Raw genomic sequence first — 19,292 nt, forward strand, 5'->3', positions numbered from 1 at the left:
TCGAAACGTTCTTTACTTTTAGACTCAGTCTCGTACATTTATTAATGATGATTGCACGTGAGTGCAACATTTGAAATTACGGGTTGTGTTTTTTTGTTTTTAAGCGTCTTTTTCCGCAATCGCAGTTACACTACTAATATAGGTTATATACAGCCTTTTGCTACTGTAATAAAAGTCTTATTGAGATAATATGCGTTTCCCTTTGTTTTAAGGCATACTCAGTGCAGCAGTCCGTCTTTTGTTTTGCTTTGAGTATAAAAGAGCACGGATAAATGCCACGAGCTATTCACACCGTACTAAAATACGTACATGGAAGCAGGCATGAAAATAATCGGACGCAGTAACAAAAAACATCTACTTGCACTGCGATAAAATTTGCAAATAGGAAAGCCAATCACAGAAATGAAACAGATAATAAATGACCAAACATACACACACAGTTGAAAAATATAAACGCACGCTCAGAAAAATAGCAGGGGCCTCTGCAACCATCAAAACAAAGGAGGATCGCATCTCGCAACATCAGAACAATGTATACATAGAAGGCCAGTACGAATGACCACACGTTTGTTTGATCCATGGGAAGAGGTCATGAAGATGCTGAAGAAAGTGGCAGACGCTTGGAGATAACCGCAAACTATCCCGAGGAAGTTTGTTTAGAAATTTTCAAGAGCCAATTTTAAATGATTAATCTAGGTATATACTACAAACCCCTACGCATCGCCCCCGTAGAGATCGTGAGGACAGGATTAGACAAATTTGAGAGCCCACAGAGGCGTTTAAACAGTCATGCTTCTGAAACTCCCTGGCAGATTAAAACTGTGTGCGGACCGAGACTCGAACTCGGGACCTTTGCCTTTCGCGGACAAGTGCTCTACCAACTGAGCTACCCAAGCACGACTCACGCCCCGTCCTCACAGCTTTACATCTGCCAGTACCTCGTCTCCTACCTTCTCGGTCCGGCACACAGTTTTAATCTGCCAGGAAGTTTCATATCAGCGCACACTCCGCTGCAGAGTGAAAATCTCATTCTGCAATCATGCTTCTCGCGATCCACTCGTTAATGGAAAGGGGAACTCTAACGACTGGTACGATGGGATGGACACTCCGCCATGCACTTCACAGTGGTTTTCAGAGTATGGATGTAGACGCAGAAGAAGAAACAGTGGTGCATCTGCTACTGCATTCTGCTGGTGCAGGAAAGCAATTTGGAGGTGAAACAGTAGGGGATTCAGAAACAAGAAAATGCAAAATAGTTGGTAGAGGACATTTGTAGCTACATAGGGACGAAAAGATTAACAGAAGATAGGGAGGCCGAGCGGCTCTAGGCGCTACAGTCCGGAGCCGCACGTCCGCTACGGTCGCAGGTTCTAATCCTGCCTCGGGCATGGATGTGTATGATGTCCTTAGGTTAGTTAGGTTTATGTAGTTCTAAGTGTAGGGGACTGATGACCTCAGAAGTTAAGTCCCATGGTGCTCACAGCCATTGGAACCATTTTTTGAAGATAGGGAAAAACGAACAGGATCAAACCAGTCGAAAGAGTGACGACCTCAAAAGCAAAGAGAGAAGTCACAGTGCTAGAGTTTCAGCGTCAGTGGGACTGTGATGGCGGCTGGAGAGAAGCCTGTGGGGAGTTGCTGGAGTCGGTCAAGTGGGTGAGCGGAGCAATGTTTCCGGCCGAGCACTTGTCGGGCGAGCGCAGAGGCGGCTGTCCGAGCGCTGAGTGTTTACACCGCGCCGGCCGGTCGATATTCGCCAAGGCGGGCCGGCTGGCTCTTGAACCGGCCGCGGTCGAGTGGACGCCGCCCTCGAGGGCGCGCCAAACTGTCTGGCCAAAGTGATTCCCGGCCGGGGTAAACACGGCCCCGCGAACAGCCGCCCGTAATCCCCAGCGCTTTTCTCGCCTGTTCCGCGTTGCGGTCGTAGCCCCACACCGACGCTTCGCCCTCTCCACTGCCTCGAGCACTCTACGTACTGAACGTGTTTCTCGTTGGACCTTCTGCTGAGGGTACCATATACTTGGCACCAGCCGAACATGGGCGTACGGGTCTTTATTGTTCGGAGCTTTTTTTTATTTATTTATTAAGACGGAGAGAGTTGTCTCGTGAAGGAGCTAGTGCTCTTCACAACTACAGGCTTCGCAGCACTGTTTAGACTCAGTTTATTTTTAGTTGGGAAGAAAGGGCAATTTTGAATTTGTTGTCTGTTGAATGAAAAATTCTCCGGTTTCCAGCCACATCAAATTGTTTAGTACCACAACCTTCCTGCCAATTACTCTTTGGCGTTTGTCAACAGGAATGACTGTTGGTTGACCGCTGGTACGCCCTTATGTACTCCTGCTGCCACGGTAAATACGGGCCCCGCAACGAAGTTGTGACGTCACACTAGTCGCCTTACCCGACATACATCTCGAAAGCTCGGCTATGTCCGGGGCCAATCAGTATAGCAATGAAAAGGCACGCGATGGAGTCCTTAACTTTGTCACATGTTACTGAGAGCGTGAGTCTCTCTAAACGCGCAGCTACGAAGTATAAAAATGGTCTCAAATAGTAATTCGCTTTCTGCTGCAGCTCGTAAGACCTGTGTTGTAACGTGCGCTACCTGTCTTTCGGGTGGACCTCGAGCTGCCGGCTGTGACGTCACTGGTGTCCGCGGTAACGCCATATATGGATATAGCTGCCAGGCACTTAAATGTGATTTGCGGAGTATCGATGTAGATGTAGATGTCCATGTAGATGTAGACGTTGATTCTGCATTCGATGTGCCTGCTTCAACTTCCCGATCGCTGGATGCCATGGCACTGTGAACTGTTTGCCACTATCTCTACTAATGGTGTCATCAGTATTGTTTGTTTCGATGGCTTCATTAATCACAGTGTCCCAGAAGCCTTTAGTATAAGGCACGATAGAAGTTTCTCGTGTAATTGTAAACACATCATGCGGCTGGAATCCCAAGAACGGTTTATTCAGTGTTCCACCTGCGAGATCCCTCACATTATTGTCTGCTGTCTATTTTTTTTTTATTTTGATTAATAATAGTATAATGTAAAGAGTGTGGTACTATGCCGGCATTTTTCTTACAAGCGAGGTATACCCTTTAAAAGCCTCACCTGGGAATGTCATGTGAACAGTATGCCTAAACAATACTTTATTTTTTTTTCCTATAAGAGATGGTTGATGTTGTTGGCTAGTCATGTTTGCAGTGCGTCTTTTGTTTTTCTTATGCATCGCGCTGGTGTATGCGGTGGGTAATCGTACTGAAATTTTAGGCTGAGTCAATTTTAAGGCTTTTACATTGGCTATTTCGTATGTGGCATAGACCTTGTGCCTATTCCTGGGATTCGTCTTTCTGTGCTGAACAGCTTTTTTGGTTGGTTTGGGTTAGCCATCGAGACAGGCACTGCATATTCGAGACCTGATGTAATGAAGATCTTGCATGTGTGAGCTAATGTTTCGTTCCATGTGCCGTTAATGCGTCTCTTAATTAGTTTGAAAAGTCCGAGTCGTCGTCTTGATTTTGCTATGGATTGTTCATGTGAGGATTCCATGATATTGTAGCACCAACAGTCACTCCGAGACATTTAGCTTTCGTTTATGCAGTTATTTCTTCTCCCCAAGACTTCATGCTTCCTGTTGTTTACGTTCTATTTCTTGTACTTTTTTGTTTGAAGATAACAGGTTGACATTTTTTGGCTGTATAGATTATATGAGCCAAAGACCGAGCCATTTTTGTAGTTCGCTGATGTGTATCACATGTTCCTTTGTTTTACGCCTGCTGTTGCTCTTTCGTTACACTGATATGTGTTGTCATTGCGTAAATGCTAAAAGTCCTTCCCAGTGAGTTGGACGATGTATATCGTCAGCTTGTATTCTATCCCAGATGTTACATGGTCTGAGATTATGCCAATGGGGATAAGATGACTCTCTGTGGTTCTCTAGCTTCTGCGATAAAAAATCACATGAGTTGTGAGTTGTACATTATGGTCAAGAATTTCGAAAGTGATTTGTTTGTATTATAGTCCAGGGCGCCAAACAATGTCGAATGCCTGCTCTGTATCTAAATATAAAGCTGATGGACAGTCTGTAAGGTAGGCCTATATTACTTTTGCGATATTGCTACAGGTTCTCAGTATAAGGCCAGTGAGAGAATGCAGTCTGCTACAGTCGGCTTGTGTATCTGGAATTATCTTTTGTTCTTCAGGAAGATGTTATATAGTGATAATTTCGGAAGATTTCTGTTTCCATATGTATCTAAACCTGCTGACAGATACAGAAGTCACTCAGCTCGAGGCACTTATTTTTCCCACGTTTCCTTTACAACCGGAGGAAGTGTGAGTCTACGACTGAACTGGAACTAAACGTACTCCGTCTTAAGGGGCTCCGGAAAGGCTCAAAATCATGAAAAGTTCAATTTTTACTTTTTTGCGTTTTCTGAATCTGCAGACTATTACCTTTTAATAGATATATAATTTATTCAATTCCGAAGACTACAACTATTTTTAAATTTTTTTTGAAATGTGTTCTACATGGGCGTGACCCACTGTGGCGCTGTTAAACTGCTGTCAAATGGTGGTATTATTAACGTCCGTGTTCATCAGGTACATTTTAGTGATGTGAGATAAAGTATGTGTTGTGGCTAACCTGTGATGGTTCAATATATATCGCTGGTGTGATTGTCGATTGTTTCATGTTTATTTACTCTGTCGTTATCTCGAAAATATTTGTAATTAATTCTGTTTCTTGAGTCTCTGTTTTGTTGAAGTATAATAATGAGTAAAAGTAAAGTTATTATAAATCCTCTGAAGGCTTTTAAGAAAAGGAGAAATGTTGGAAAGCCAAAGGTATTTAGAAATATGGGAATGAAGATAGGTTCTAACATGGTACGAGCGATGCTTGCTTTAGACAAGGAACGCCTTCGGGCTGCAGACAGGGCTGTAAATAGTCTAGAAATACAAGCAAGAGTAAACAGGAGGAGGAACAAGAGGAAGCTGGAGGAGGAGTTTGCAGAGGATGAAGATAATCCATCCTATGGATCTGGAATGCACTAAAAAGTTAATCCAATCTTTGTCGCTCGATTCCCAAAACTTTTATTTTCTCATACTAATTACATGTTTTCTAAGGATCTTCCAAACATATTTGTTTCAAACTTTCAGTAAATGTTACACAGTACCTTCTGCATAATTTAACACAGCCTTTTTCCAAAAAACTGTATATTTTTCAATATATAAATAAAAAATTACAAAAAAATGTTGTGAATTTTCATTACAGTTGAAACAAAAATCATCTTTAATAACTGAAGTAAAATTTTGTAAAATCCCTGTGTTAAGTTGTAGCCCATACTCCAATAAATAATCTGTAAAAAGTTCAACTTCCTACCTCAAATACTTTGTGAGGAAAGATGTAATTTATAAGCGTTATTTTAACATTGCAAGTATAGGGCGTTCCGGAGCCCCTTAAGACATGTATAATTATTGATAATGAAAATTTAAGAATATATTGCATGGAGAGCGATGTTGCATATGCTAACAGGAAGTGTACTTCCTGCTGCATTTCACAAAAGAACGAGAAAGCGACTGTTTTTGATCCATTTGACGCACGTTAAAACGTGGTTAACTCACAACTCTCATTAGAACTGGCGCGAGACGTTCGAATGGTGCCACACTTCCTCAGAGTCAAATAAAGGGTTCAAAACTTTAGCTCACCTTGTCGCATCCAATACATCGTTGTATTTGCTAAGTAATTCATTCACCCCAAGACCGATGTTGTTCTTACTCATCAGCAGTTGAATTGGAAATAGTTGCTGCATCAGAAGGTGAGCGCACCTGTCGCGCCGGTTCACTTGGTTGCGATGTCGCCAGATCTTTCACTGGCCAACGGCATGGCGCGCAGAATGAGCAATGTGCGCAAGAGCGCGTTTGGTTGTGGCCAGGTCTCGGGAATTGTATTCACGAGGTGTTGCGGCCGCTAGCCTTTCCATGTGCCACCACCACAGGGGTGTAACGTGTGTACCTCGACTCTGGGATAACCGCCGATTCCAATGTCAACTGATGCATGCACTGGCTCTAGCTACTATCGTGGGTTGTAACAACGCCGGATAGACCACGGTGCTGAAAATCTTCCTCTAATTCTACGCTGATAACCAGTAAATGGTGATTACTCACACAACCTGCAACCACCGCTTCGCCTTGGGTTACAGAAGCCATCGCCCTCTCGTCATCTATCTTCAGTGGGCACAAAGATTAACACCGGCGCTGTACCATATTCACTGGAACGCTGAAGCACCGGAGAAGATACCCTTTTTGGTTATTTGGGAGTTAGAGGACTAAACAGCGAGGTCATCAGTCCCTCGGCCAAGAGAAATTTAATCGTTGGCTAGTGACGACAGTCTGCATGTTAACTGAGTTATGAAAAGTGCGCACGAGTGGTAAAATCGAGACCTTGAAATCAGTTTCGATAACAGAGCTGAGACGGGCGGGTACGTAGGTTAGAGCAGACGATGGCTCTCCCCGGGCTCATCTGCGGAAACAGACACCCCGACCGCGTCCAATCCTCCACCAACCCGATTAAGGGGTGAACACGGTTACAGAGTAAAGAATTTCTTCTATCCGGGAGATTCGCAATATTGAAAGTGAGAAGGGTAAAAACGTGACGGACATCGGTTGGAACAACAATGATAAAATAAGGTGAGAGAAATAATCAGGTCAGTGGGTGGGTGAGAGTAGCCATGTCTGCGGGACTGTGCATGCGATGGGGGCCGACCTTTCCACAGCCGTCCCAACCAAAGGTAGCCTGGGCTGGTGAGTTGCTGTACAAGTGGACGCGCGCCATTGGAAAGATGCCAGTACCACGAAAACCACATGCGGCGATGTTTCTCACTTATCTATATTGCGCATTCAGGCAGGCGGTGCAGGTGATACGTTTGCCACTGTGTCTCACTGGTGAACAATGCAGCATCTACGACGATGTGTGACTTTATCACCGAGATAATGCAGTACTCCAACGCTCGGGCACTTAGCGGTGATCTATATACTTGTACATACTCTACAAACCACCGTACCGTGCGTGGCGGCGGACACGTTGTGCCAGTAGTAGTGATTTCGCTTCACTCACAAATAGGGCGAGGGAGAAATGACTGTCCGTATACCTCCGTACTAACACTAATATCTTTTATCTTACGTTCGTGGTCGTTATACGAAATACCACGTTGGCGACAGTAGGACAGTTCTGCAACAGATGCCGGTCCTCTAAGTTTTCTCATTAGTGTTCCTCGAAAATAACATCGCATTACCTACAGAGATTCCCATTTGCGTTCTCGAAGCGTCTCCGTAATATTTGCGTGATGGTCGAAGGTACGGGTAAGCAATGTATCAGTCCGTCTCTGAATTGCTTCGATCCCTTCCTTTAATAGGACACTCCACCAGTACTGAATGTGTGTGAAATCTTATGGGACTGCTAAGGTCATCAGTCCGTAAGCTTACACACTGCTTAACCTAAATTATCCTAACACACCCACCCATGCCCGAGGGAGGACTCGAACCTCCGTCGGGACCACCGGGACCAGCCGCACAGTCCACGACTGCAGAGCCCAAGACCGCTCGGCTAATCCCGCGCGCAGAAGAAAGGTCGCACTAGTGTTCTATATGCAGTCTCCTTTACAGATGAGCTACACTTCCTAAAACTCTCCCAATAAACCAATGTCGACCATTCGCCTTCCCAACTACACTCGTTCCATTTTAAATCGCTTTGCAGCGTTACGCCCAGATATTTAAACGACGTGATTGCGTCTTGCAGGACAATATTACTGCTATATCCTAACAGTACGGGTTTATTTTTCCTCCTCATCAGTATTAACGTACATTTTTCTACGTTTAGAGCTAGCTGTTATTTATCACACCTGCTATAAATTTTGTCTAAGTCGTCACCTTGTATCCTCATACAGTCACTCAGAGACAACAACTAATCGTACACCACAGCATCATCAACAAACAACGGCAGCTTGCTGCCCACCGTGTCTGCCAAATCATTTATGTGTGTAGAGAATAATTGCGGTCCTGCCAAACTTCCCTGGGGCACTCCTGGCGATATCCTTGGGTGTGATGAAGACCCGCCGTCGACGACTACGTGCTGCGTCCCACTACTTCACAAGTCTTCGAGCCACTCACATCTATTCTGTATCCTCGTGGCTTCGTTTACAGTCTGCTGTGCGATATAGTGCCAAACACGTTTGGAAGTCTAGGAATATGAGATCAGCTTGTTGCCCTTCATCCGTGTTCGCAGGATATCGTGTGCAAAAAGGGCAAGCTGGGTTTCACACGAGCGATGCTTCCTAAAACCGTCCTGATTTCTGGACAGAAGTTGTTCCGTCTCAGTGAACCTTATTTTATTCGAACTGAGAATAATTTCAAGAATTTTACAGCAAGCTGATGTTAAGGATATTGATCTTTAATTTTGCGGGTCAATTCTTTTACCCTCTTTGTTAACATCGAGTATAGATTTACGTGTCAGGAAGTCTTTTCTGAAAGTATTTGTATGGAGTGTAGCCATGTATGGAAGTGAAACATGGGCGATAAATAGTTTGGACAACAGAATAGAAGTTTGCGAAATGTGGTGCTACAGAAGAATGCTGAAGATTAGATGGGTAGATCACATGTATTGAACAGAATTGGGAGAAGAGAAATTTGTGGCACAGCTTGACAAGAAGAAGGGATCGGTTGGTAGGACATGTTCTGAGGCATCAAGGGATCACCAGTTTAGTATTGGAGGCCAGCGTGGAGGGTAAAAATCATAGAAGGAGACCAAGAGATGAATACACTAAGCAGATTCAGAAGGATGTCGGTTGCAGTAGCTACGGGGAGATGAAGAAGCTTGCACAGGGTAGAGTAGCATGGAGAGCTGCATCAAACCAGTCTCAGGGCTGAAGACCACAACAACAAGAAGAACAACAACATATACAGGAGACACCTGCGCTTGTTTTCAGTAGCCATGGAGTTTGCGCTGGGCGAAAGTTCCGCGACAAATGCCAGTATGGGGCACATAGAGTGACGAGCCTTTGATCGTCTTGAGACGTCATCGAACAAAAAATACGCGTCTTGGTGGATCTAGCTCTGATCATTTCTGTGCGATGCAAGCAGCGTCTGACCAGTCTTAGTTCGACGTGGCCGCCCAGCGCTTTCGGTCTCTCGTGAAGTCCATCAGAGTGAGAGTGAATGGTGGGATGCTAGAACGTAGACGTCTAAATGGACGTTGCATCGATAAGAAAGAAAAGTTCAGAACCATGCGTATAACGTAGCCTGTTGGCAGTGGTTGTGATACGTAATATTTGTTTACTTTGGATGAATGTACACTACTGGCCATTAAAATTGCTACACCACGAAGATGACGTGCTCAAGACGCGAAATTTAACCGACAAGAAGAAGATGCTGTGATATGCAAATTATTAGCTTTTCAGAGCATTCACACAAGGTTGGCGCCGGTGGCGACACCTACAACGTGCTGACATGAGGAAAGTTTCCAACCGGTTTCTCATACACAAACAGCAGTTGACCGGCGTTGCCTGGTGAAACGTTGTTGTGATGCCTCGTGTAAGGAGGAGAAATGTGTATCATCACATTTCCGACTTTGATAAAGGTCGGATTGTAGCCTATCGCGATAGCGGTTTATCGTATCGCGACATTGCTGCTCGCGTTGATCGAGATCCAATGACTGTTAGTAGAATATGGAATCGGTGGGTTCAGGAGGGTAATACGGAACGCCGTGCTGGATTCCAACGGCCTCGTATCACAAGCAGTCGAGATGACAGGCATCTTATCCGCATGGCTGTAACGAATCGTGTAGCCACGTCTCGATCCCTGAGTCAACAGATGGGAACGTTTGCAAGACAACAACCATCTGCACCAACAGTTCGACGACGTTTGCAGCAGCATGGTCCATCAGCTCGGAGACCGTGGCTGAGGTTACCCTTGACGCTGCATCACAGACAGGAGCGCCTGTGATGGTGTACTCAACGACTAACCCGAGTGCACGAATGGCAAAACGCCATTTTTTCGGATGAATCCAGGTTCTGTTTACAGCATCATGATGATCGCATCAGTGTTTGGCGACATCGTTGGGAACGCACATTGGAAGCGTGTAATCGTCATCTCCATACTGGCGTATCACTTGGCGTGATGGTATGGGGTGCCATTAGTTACACGTCTCGGTCACCTCTTGTTCGCATTGACGGCACTTTGAACAGTGGACGTTACATTCCAGAAGTGTTACGATTCGTGGCTCTACTACTCTTCATTCGATCCCTGTTAAATCCTATATTTCAGCTGGATAATGCACGACCGCATGCTACAGGTCCTGTACGGGCCTTTCTGGATGCAGAAAATGTTCGACTGCTGCCCCGGCCAGCACATTCTCCAGATCTCTCACCAATTGAAAACGTCTGGTCAATGGTGGCCGAGCAACTGGCTCGTCACAATACGCCAGTCACTACTCTCGATGAACTGTGGTATCGTGTTGAAGCCGCATGGGCAGCTGTACCTGTATACGCAATCCAAGCTCTGTTTGACTCAATGCCCAGGCGTATCAAGAGCGTTATTACGGCCAGAGGTGGTTGTTCTGGGTAGTGATTTCTCAGGATCTATACACCCAAATTGCGTGAAAATGTAATGACATGTCAGTTCTAGTATAATATATTTGTCCAATGAATACCCGTTTATCATCTGTATTTCTTCTTGGTGTTGCAATTTTAATGGCCAGTAGTGTATTTACGAGGCATCTTCAGTCATCGAGGTACTTTCTAAGAGAAACACAAATCAAACGAGAACTAATGGGCGATGTCAGCAGACGCGAGAGTAGTGGGCGTGCTGTCTTAGTGGCGGAGCAGCAGGGGCGGCGGCGGCGGCTCTACACGTGTAGAGAGGGCTGTTGTGGCGCGCGCGATCAGCAGTTTGTCCTAATAACAAGCAGCGGGCAGGCGCGCGGCTGTGGTCCGGGTAGCGGCAGCGCCAGCAGCGGGCAGACAAATGAATGCGGGCGGCCGTGATGTAGCGCCGGCGCCGACCTGACGGATGGCCGACCGCGCTCCGTCTGCCCCCGGCCCAGACCGACGCTCCGGTTCTGCTCGGTTCGAATCCGGCGGCTGCTGCGCGGCGCACTCACACTTACACTGAACAACGGGAGGGCTTCGTAATCTGGTTCACTCATGGCTACACTCGTGTTACCGCCGACATAATGTGATTTGATGCTCACGGTTATTTGATGCTTTTGTAGCCAGTAACTTGTTGGTAGCACTTTGTAAGAAGCCGATCGTTAATGAGTGACAACTTCGAAAGCTAATTTATATTAAGGACATTTGTTGTTGTTCTTGTCGTCTTCAGTTCGAAGACTTATCTGTTACAGCAATAAACACTAGTCTTACCATGTGCAAACCATTCCATCTCTGTGTAACTGCTGCAACCTTAATCTGTTTCAGTCTTCTTACTGTATTCGTCCCATGACCTCCCTCTACAATTTTTAACTCCATCCCATCGCCACACTTCTCTCCATTGTCGAACTGACCATTCCTTGATTTCTCTAGTTGTTTCCTATCAACTGATTGCTTCTTTTAGTCAAGTTGTTCCACAAATTCACTTCAGTACCACCTCATTAGTTACTCGATCAACCCATACATTGTTCTATTGCAAGGCATTTCAGAAACTTTCGTCGTCTGAAGTTTCAGTTCCGTAAAAGGTATAGTGTTCCTCGTTACATGGTCTGGACAATATATAAAGAGTGCGACTCGGGAACTTCCTTATTTTAAAAAGTAAGAAAATAGAAAGTATTCGAGATAGCAATTTAATTCTCTTTCCTATACATAGGAGTACATTTAAAGTTTTGTTTCAGTAGGTTTTGAAAATTGTACGTTGAAGGTTGTCTCCGTTCTGCTCAGTGCATTTGGAGAGTCCAAATAGGAAGTTTCGGTCACACTTTGTTCAGCATGTCTCTGTCTGTGTTGACATTAGCAGTACGAATATTGTTCCGCAGCTTACCCAAGGTCCGTAACGATTGCTATGCACCAACAATTTAAGATAGCCCCATAAGAAAAACTCGCAGGAGGCTAGCTTCCTGGTCACTCAAGATCCCCCTCCCCAAGGAGATGAGACGGTGGGGAGATGTCCACGCGAGAGTCGCTGATGTCCGGGCCGTGAGACCTGTGGCGCCCTTTTTTTGGAACCAGACATCCCCCACGTCAATTTCTTCAATTTCGTTAAGAAAAAAACCCTCAATAATATGGACACAACGCCCAGAAGTGACCATCTATCGTTCTCTTCGAAAACTCCATGGGCCAATAATGTCAATTTTACATAATGTGCACCAAAGAGTCTCACGTTGTGTATGCAGGGGCTGCTCCTGAATATACTCTAGTGTCACATTTTTTTGTTTATTCACTGATCCATACAAATAAAAATCTGCGTCGTCGTTGAAGAACACAAGGGCGTCACGAGGAAGGTTTTCGATCAAGGCTGCATTTTTTCGTGAAACAAAATCGAGTGGACTAAGTGTGCTCACCACTGCCAGTTTCTGTGGATGAAATTCTGCCTCTTCATGAATACGGTAATTCGTCTAGTAATTCGTCTCCCTGTGAGATCAGAAATTGCAAGAGCAGCTGCATGTTTGCCTGCACATAGGTTGGGGGGGGGGGGGGGGGAGAATCAAAATCGCCAGCCTTACTTTCTCGACGTTACCTGTCGTTATGGTGGTACTTGAAAGTTCTCTTCTTTTTGTGCACACTACCAGTGTCCATAAACGTGTCCATCCACATAACAACTCATTTCCGATCAGGAACACGACCTGCAGGCTCGATATTAAAACTGTTCCCTGAATGCACGCTGGGTTGCGATGACCGAACGGCCACGGCGAAGGTTTGCTTCTCTCTCTATAACTGCAAGTTCACTACTAAACTAATCTTTTTAAAAAAAAAGAAGCTTAAAAACCTTAGGCCCCCCTTTTCGAATCCGCTTAAGCCCACACAACAATCAGTAACGGCCGCTGTGTCGTTCGCATTTCAAATTAGGTATTTCCTACTCCGAACCCTATATTTTATGTGATCTCAATACTAAGAACAAGAGAGCTATAACCCCACTGAAAATTTTATTCTGATAAATAATCTCTAGTAGGTTACTTCTTAATTACTTATGGAGGAGTCTAGGCCATAATCATTGTTTGAGCATAGCCCTACTCGGAAGGAAATCTCAAATTATCTTTTATTAGTAGAACAACGCCAAAGACAAAGTGAAAGAAAATTAAGAGTACCAAAACTAATTTTTATTGTCTTCCAAGACAGTGTCCATTTCAATAAAATTTTGCTTCTCCTTCCACGAATAAAACGTCTTTTCACTCTGGTACTAATATTAACACCTTTCTTTTCTTTGTCACTTTTTACACAACTTCTTGCAAGCTCAAGGGAAACGTCCAAATAAATTTCATTTATACAAGCTTTCAATCCACGTTCATGTCACTCACGACTTTATTTTAGAAGTGACCCTACAAAGGCTACACTCCAGACAATTACCTTCACAAAAAGACTTCCTAACATTTAAATTTATGTTTGATATTAAGCAATGGCAGCCGGTTGTCGTGTGCTAATGTGCTACAGCACAGTATAAACATTGCACAAAATTACCCATTTCTCTTCGAATGCGTGCTAGAAATCACACTAAAATGCCGCAGTTTCTCTTTGAATGCGTGATGGTATGCAAATAAAATGGAGGGGAACATAGTTTGTAGTGCTCTCCCTGCAGTAAATAGAAACTAGTGTCTAGTACTGAGAAGATGATCATCCTCTCTACGGTAAACTTAAGAGAAGGGACGCAATTTGTTTTCGACTTTGCATGCTCTGATGTGACGACATCCAAGGGTGCTACGTTGGTCATAACACCAGGTCAGTGTTTTTCTCTGAAACAGCTTGTAAAGCATTGTGCAGTCAACGTGGCGAATTCCGTAGATGAGCTGCTAAAGAGACCCTTTTTCAGTAGATCTCTGGAGGAGAAACTGAGAATTAAAGAGTTCGGTAGACCTACTCCAAACTGAAATGTAACAAAGGGAGAGCGTGGGTTCGGGATCACCGATTTGACTCGAGATACGTGAATACAAGCAGGTGGATGCCTCTTTCAGCTTTGATGTTTCGCCTGAGTCCGCCTTAGGGAAAGGTGAGACGCTCTCTAAAGATTTACGGGTAGAGTATGTGGAATTCATGAGCAATACTCTGATGTAGCCCAGTGCTCTGGCGCATCGACTGGCAGTTCGTCGGCTCCTGGTTCGATTCTGACTGCTTCCACTTCTTTTTTTATTTTTTCCCTTGCAGTGTTAAACTATTATCTAAAAAATTAAATATATTTAAACAGTTTAAGTTCCGGTTGGTTCCATATTGTCTTATATCCTCAGGCGTACGTGTAAAAAGTGACCAGACCCTTGCTCCAAATTTAAAACCTACCTCTCTTCTGCGATGACGAATGCGTTTGTTCTTCGCTGTCGTACCTTCCTTATGTCTGGACCTATCCCAGCGCCTTCGTGTGCTCTTAAAATTCACCGCCTGCAAACTGCAGAGCATGCGTTATAGCATCAAAGCTGTGAACCTTGTTTCACGATTAGAAGGTGCGCGGCCGTTGCGAATTAATGAAGGCGCCATTGATTTCTCGTTAAAGCGGAGAGCTTCGATCCGTTGGCTAACAGGGAAAGGTATATTCTGCAGATAATGAGCTGCGTTATTACGCGCTGTCTCTCGAAAGCATCACACGCCCTTGCGGAATCTTTGAAGAGCCATTCACAACGAAACCAAAATACCTACCACGTAAAGGTCGAAGTGAGATAGTAAGAACCCAGTTACGAATAATAATTTTAAAGCGTGGCCTAAATGAAGGTTCGTCCCACCAAAGGCTGACCCCCACTAATTGGCCTACTGATCGTTAATGGCTTTTTGACGACTTTATCGGCGTAAGGATGTCAAATATCATTCACAAGGGCAGATAAGTCTTTCGAGTTTCATGGGTTTTTTATGCATGCGTGTCCGAAGGAACGATGCGTCGTACTTCTGAACACCTGAGTCAACGCAATAACATATTTATCCGCCATTACCGGGCAAGCGACTGCCAGTTATAAATGCCTCCCGTTACGTGAATATACATAATGGATGTACGAGTGCAGGCTGTAGACGCATGGTTGACGACATATGGAAGCTTGGGTCTACACTACTGGCCATTAAAATTGCTACACCACGAAGATGAGGTGCTACAGACGCGAAATTTAACCGACAGGAAGAAAATGCTGTGATTTGAAAATGATTAGCTTTTCAGAGCATTCACACAAGGTTGACGCCGGAGGCGACACCTGCAACGTGCTGAGATGAGGAAAGTTTCCAACCGATTTCTCATACACAAACAGCAGTTGATCGGCGTTGCCTGGTGAAACGTTGTTGTGATGCCTCGTGTAAGGGTGAGAAATGCGTACCATCACGTTTCCGACTTTGATAAAGGTCGGACTGTAGCCTATCGCGATTGCGGTTTATTGTATCGCGACATTGCTGCTCGCGCTGGTCGAGATCCAATGACTGTTAGCAGAATATGGAATCGGTGGGTTCAGGAGGGTAATACGGAATGCCGTGCTGGATCCCAACGGCCTCGTATCACTAGCAGTCGAGATGACAGCCATCTTTTCCGCATGGCTGTAACGGATCGTGCAGCCACGTCTCGATCCCTTAGTGAACAGATGGGGACGTTTGCAAGACAACAACCATCTGCACGAACAGTTCGACGACGTTTGCAGGAGCATGGACTATCAGCTCGTAGACCGTGGCTGCGGTTACCCTTGACGCTGCATCACAGACAGGAGCGCCTGCGATGGTGTACTCAGCGACGAACCTGGGTGCACGAATGGCAAAACGTCATTTTTTCGGATGAATCCAGGTTCTGTTTACAGCATCATGATAGTCGCATCCGTGTTTGGCGACATCGCGGTGAACGCACATTGGAGGCGTGTATCCGTCATCGCCATACTGGCGTATCACCCGGCGTTATGGTATGGGGTGCCGTTGGTTACACGTCTCGGTCACCTCTAGTTTGCATTGACGGCACTTTGAACAGTGGACGTTACGTTTCAGATGTGTTACGACCGGTGGCTCTACCCTTCATTCGATCCGTGCGAAACCCTACATTTCAGCAGGATAATGCACGATCGCATGTTGCAGGTCCTGTACGGGCCTTTCTGGATATAGAAAATGTTTGACTGCTGCCGTGGACAGCACATTCTCCAGATCTCTCACCAATTGAAAACGTCTGGTCAATGGTGGCCGAGCAACTGGCTCGTCACAATACGCCAGCCACTACTCTTAATGAAGTGTGGTATCGTGTTGAAGCTGCATGGGCAGCTGTACCTGTACACGCCATCCAAACTGTGTTTGACTCAATGCCCAGGAGTATCAAGGCCGTTATTACGGCCAGAGGTGGTTGTTGTGGGTACTGATTTCTCAGGATCTATGCACCCAATTTGCATGAAAATGTAATCACATGTCAGTTCTAGTATAATATATTTGTCCAATGAATGCCCGTTTATCATCTGCATTTCTTCTTGGTGTAGCAATTTTAATGGCCAGTAGTGTATGTTGTGAGGCGTGTTCGGACAGCCCGATGGTAAGGCGACCGCTCGCATAAGCGGGAAATCTGGATTCGACTCCCGATCCGGCAGATTGTCGTTTTTCTATTGTACAGCTTTTGGTCGTTCGTATTCGCATATGTGAATACATGTCATGTATATCATAATGGCGGTTTTCATCGCAGTGCCTGTTGCTTCAGACATGCATATACGTCCAAAGGAACATTACATTGTACTTTTGAACAACATGGGCAGTGCAATATCGCAATCATCAGTTCTACGTCGGAGGAAAGGAAGATCACGCAAGGTCCACTGGGATCATACATATCACCGTGCCATTTAGACCAACCTTTGGATTGGTGAATACTTTTACCTGTTAATTGAGAATAATCCATCCTTCGATCAACAGGCAGCATAAGGCCTTTTACGGCAGTATAGAAATGAGGTGGCGAACATGGCATAAAATCATGACCATATCTCTAGCCAATGAGTACCATAGGTTCAAATTTTAGCCTTCCATATTATGCCATTGTGATTTATAAAAAATTAATTTAGTTTGGATTGTTTGTTAACGTTAGGAAAATATGTACTATCAGTGCATTTATTTTCAACCACAAATCAATCCTCGTTAGCTCCTTCCTCTATGTATGGTGTTGGACACAATTTCTACTTATCACAGGTTATGCTTACGTGCGCAAAACAAGCAATAAGAGGAAATTGTCTCGTTTGTTGTTTTTGGTAACATAAATGTTATTGACGGAATAACTGTGAGGAACTGTCGTTAAACACGATAATGGTTCACTATTAATAATAAAAAATACGAGCAACGTCAGTGATAGCTTCCAAAGAATTCGCACCCGAGTACTTATATACATCGTACCATTTTCGTCGTTTGCATAATTTGGGCAAAAGGATTTTCAGCGGATGTTGGCGCCTGATTCGTTGTAAAGTGAAAAGGGATGTGGAGAAATTTTACTTTTTAAGTGACTTGCGGTCGACACCGTTCCTCTAATAGCCGCGGCGTGTGCTGCTCAAACAAAGCCATTAACGTGGATTACAAGTTCTGCGCTGGACGGTAACATACTTAGCACAAAGTTGGAATGCACAGGTTTCACCAACTTGAGTATTTAAGGGCTTCTGCTGAAAGCTCCCACAAAAGGGCTGCTGGATTAACTCCTACCGCGAAAATCGCAAAGCGCTTGCGGCGCGTTGCGAGTTTTGCACGAGAATCCTGCAGATTCTTCTTGTTGTGGCTTGCGTCGGCCCTCGCCTGTTCCCGTTACTGGCGTTGGGAGTCGCCGCACGAACCGGCACGGACACTTGCTCTGGAATATGTAAAGGTCTCGTTGTAACCCCTTGGAAAAGGAAGAAGTAGAAATGAAGTCCACAGTGCCCATAAGGTAAAATCAACGCACATTGTTTTCTGCGGTCATTTTTCACAGGGATTTGATGCTAGTGCTAATACATTTGATCAAAAATGAAGGAAGGAATCGTTCGTCTGTCCTCGCTTAGGGTCATCTGGGGAAAATGAATTGGTCCACGATTAGACCTCGACTGTCCTAGAATGACCGAACAGCTGCCCCTCTAAAAGCTCTGTGTAGCATTTATTGTCTGGTCATCCAAATTTAGGTTATCTACGAATTCTATAAATCACTTCAGGCAAATTCCTGTCAATTTCTTGTCCCTTCCCTGTTCAGTCTGAGCGTTTTGGGCGTCCCTAATTTTATCGTCGTCGATGAGTTGTTAGAATCTGACAGTAAGACCCTAACTAGTTCTGTAGAGCAAAACCTGAGTTTTTGGCTACATTGCATGTATGGAGGCGTATAAATATACTTAAACAGTCCGTCTGTAGCCTCGTATTCCAAATGGTTCCCGGTATTTTCCATTGGGAGAAGCAAGTAAGAATTGTAAAAGAAGACTAGAATGTAATTTTGAAGTCAATCATTGAATCAGGAAAGACTAGATGTACAGATAATCTTCAAAATGAATGAGATAATTGGAAACTTTTGGAATCATGATCTGGTACTGATGAAACACGCTTCCTGATTGTACACGTATTTGCGCTGCTTCATCCATCATCGTCGTCATCATCATCAGTGACTCTACAGCACTTTGGTAGCTATGCGTTAGAGTAGAAGGTCGTTACATTCTTTTCTATTTTGTACCGAACTCCTCTAATTTAGCATTGCAATGTTCCTTATGCCCTCTCTGACACTTTCCTTCCACCTTTGCTGTGGCCTTCCAGCACTCCTGGTTCCTTCAGACTCTGCGCTGAATAACTTACCAATGAGCCTGTCATTATCTTATACTACATGTCCTGCCAATTCCAGCCTTTTAATCTGAATGTATGTAACCATATCTGGTTCATTATATAGATTATACTTGTCATAATTGAATCTATTCCTCCAGACACCATTTTCTTCGTCTGACCCCAGAATTTGTCTCCAGTTCTTTCTTTCAAACATGATTCTCACGGAATTTCGTTTGGGTCGATGTTCTTAGCACCGTATGTTAGCAATACACCCTGGCCCTAACATACTTCTACGGAAAGAAATCCGGGATGATAATGGCAGGTGACCGGAATGGCCATGGTACTGGACCACCCCTGCCAATCTGTCTTTGTGGGAATTTATCACTCAGTGAGTTACGAACTTTCACATACAAGTTTGTTGGTGCTC

General features: G+C 44.7%; 1 non-coding gene across 1 annotated transcript; it reads right to left on the reverse strand.

The window, feature by feature from the left end:
- Positions 1-822: 822 nt before the first annotated feature.
- On the reverse strand, positions 823-898 carry Trnas-cga (transfer RNA serine (anticodon CGA)). Its single transcript has one exon. It is a non-coding gene; the product is annotated as a tRNA-Ser (tRNA).
- Positions 899-19,292: the final 18,394 nt, after the last annotated feature.

This window comes from Schistocerca nitens, chromosome 4 (genome assembly GCF_023898315.1).
Source record: "Schistocerca nitens isolate TAMUIC-IGC-003100 chromosome 4, iqSchNite1.1, whole genome shotgun sequence".
Lineage (NCBI taxonomy): Eukaryota > Metazoa > Arthropoda > Insecta > Orthoptera > Acrididae > Schistocerca > Schistocerca nitens.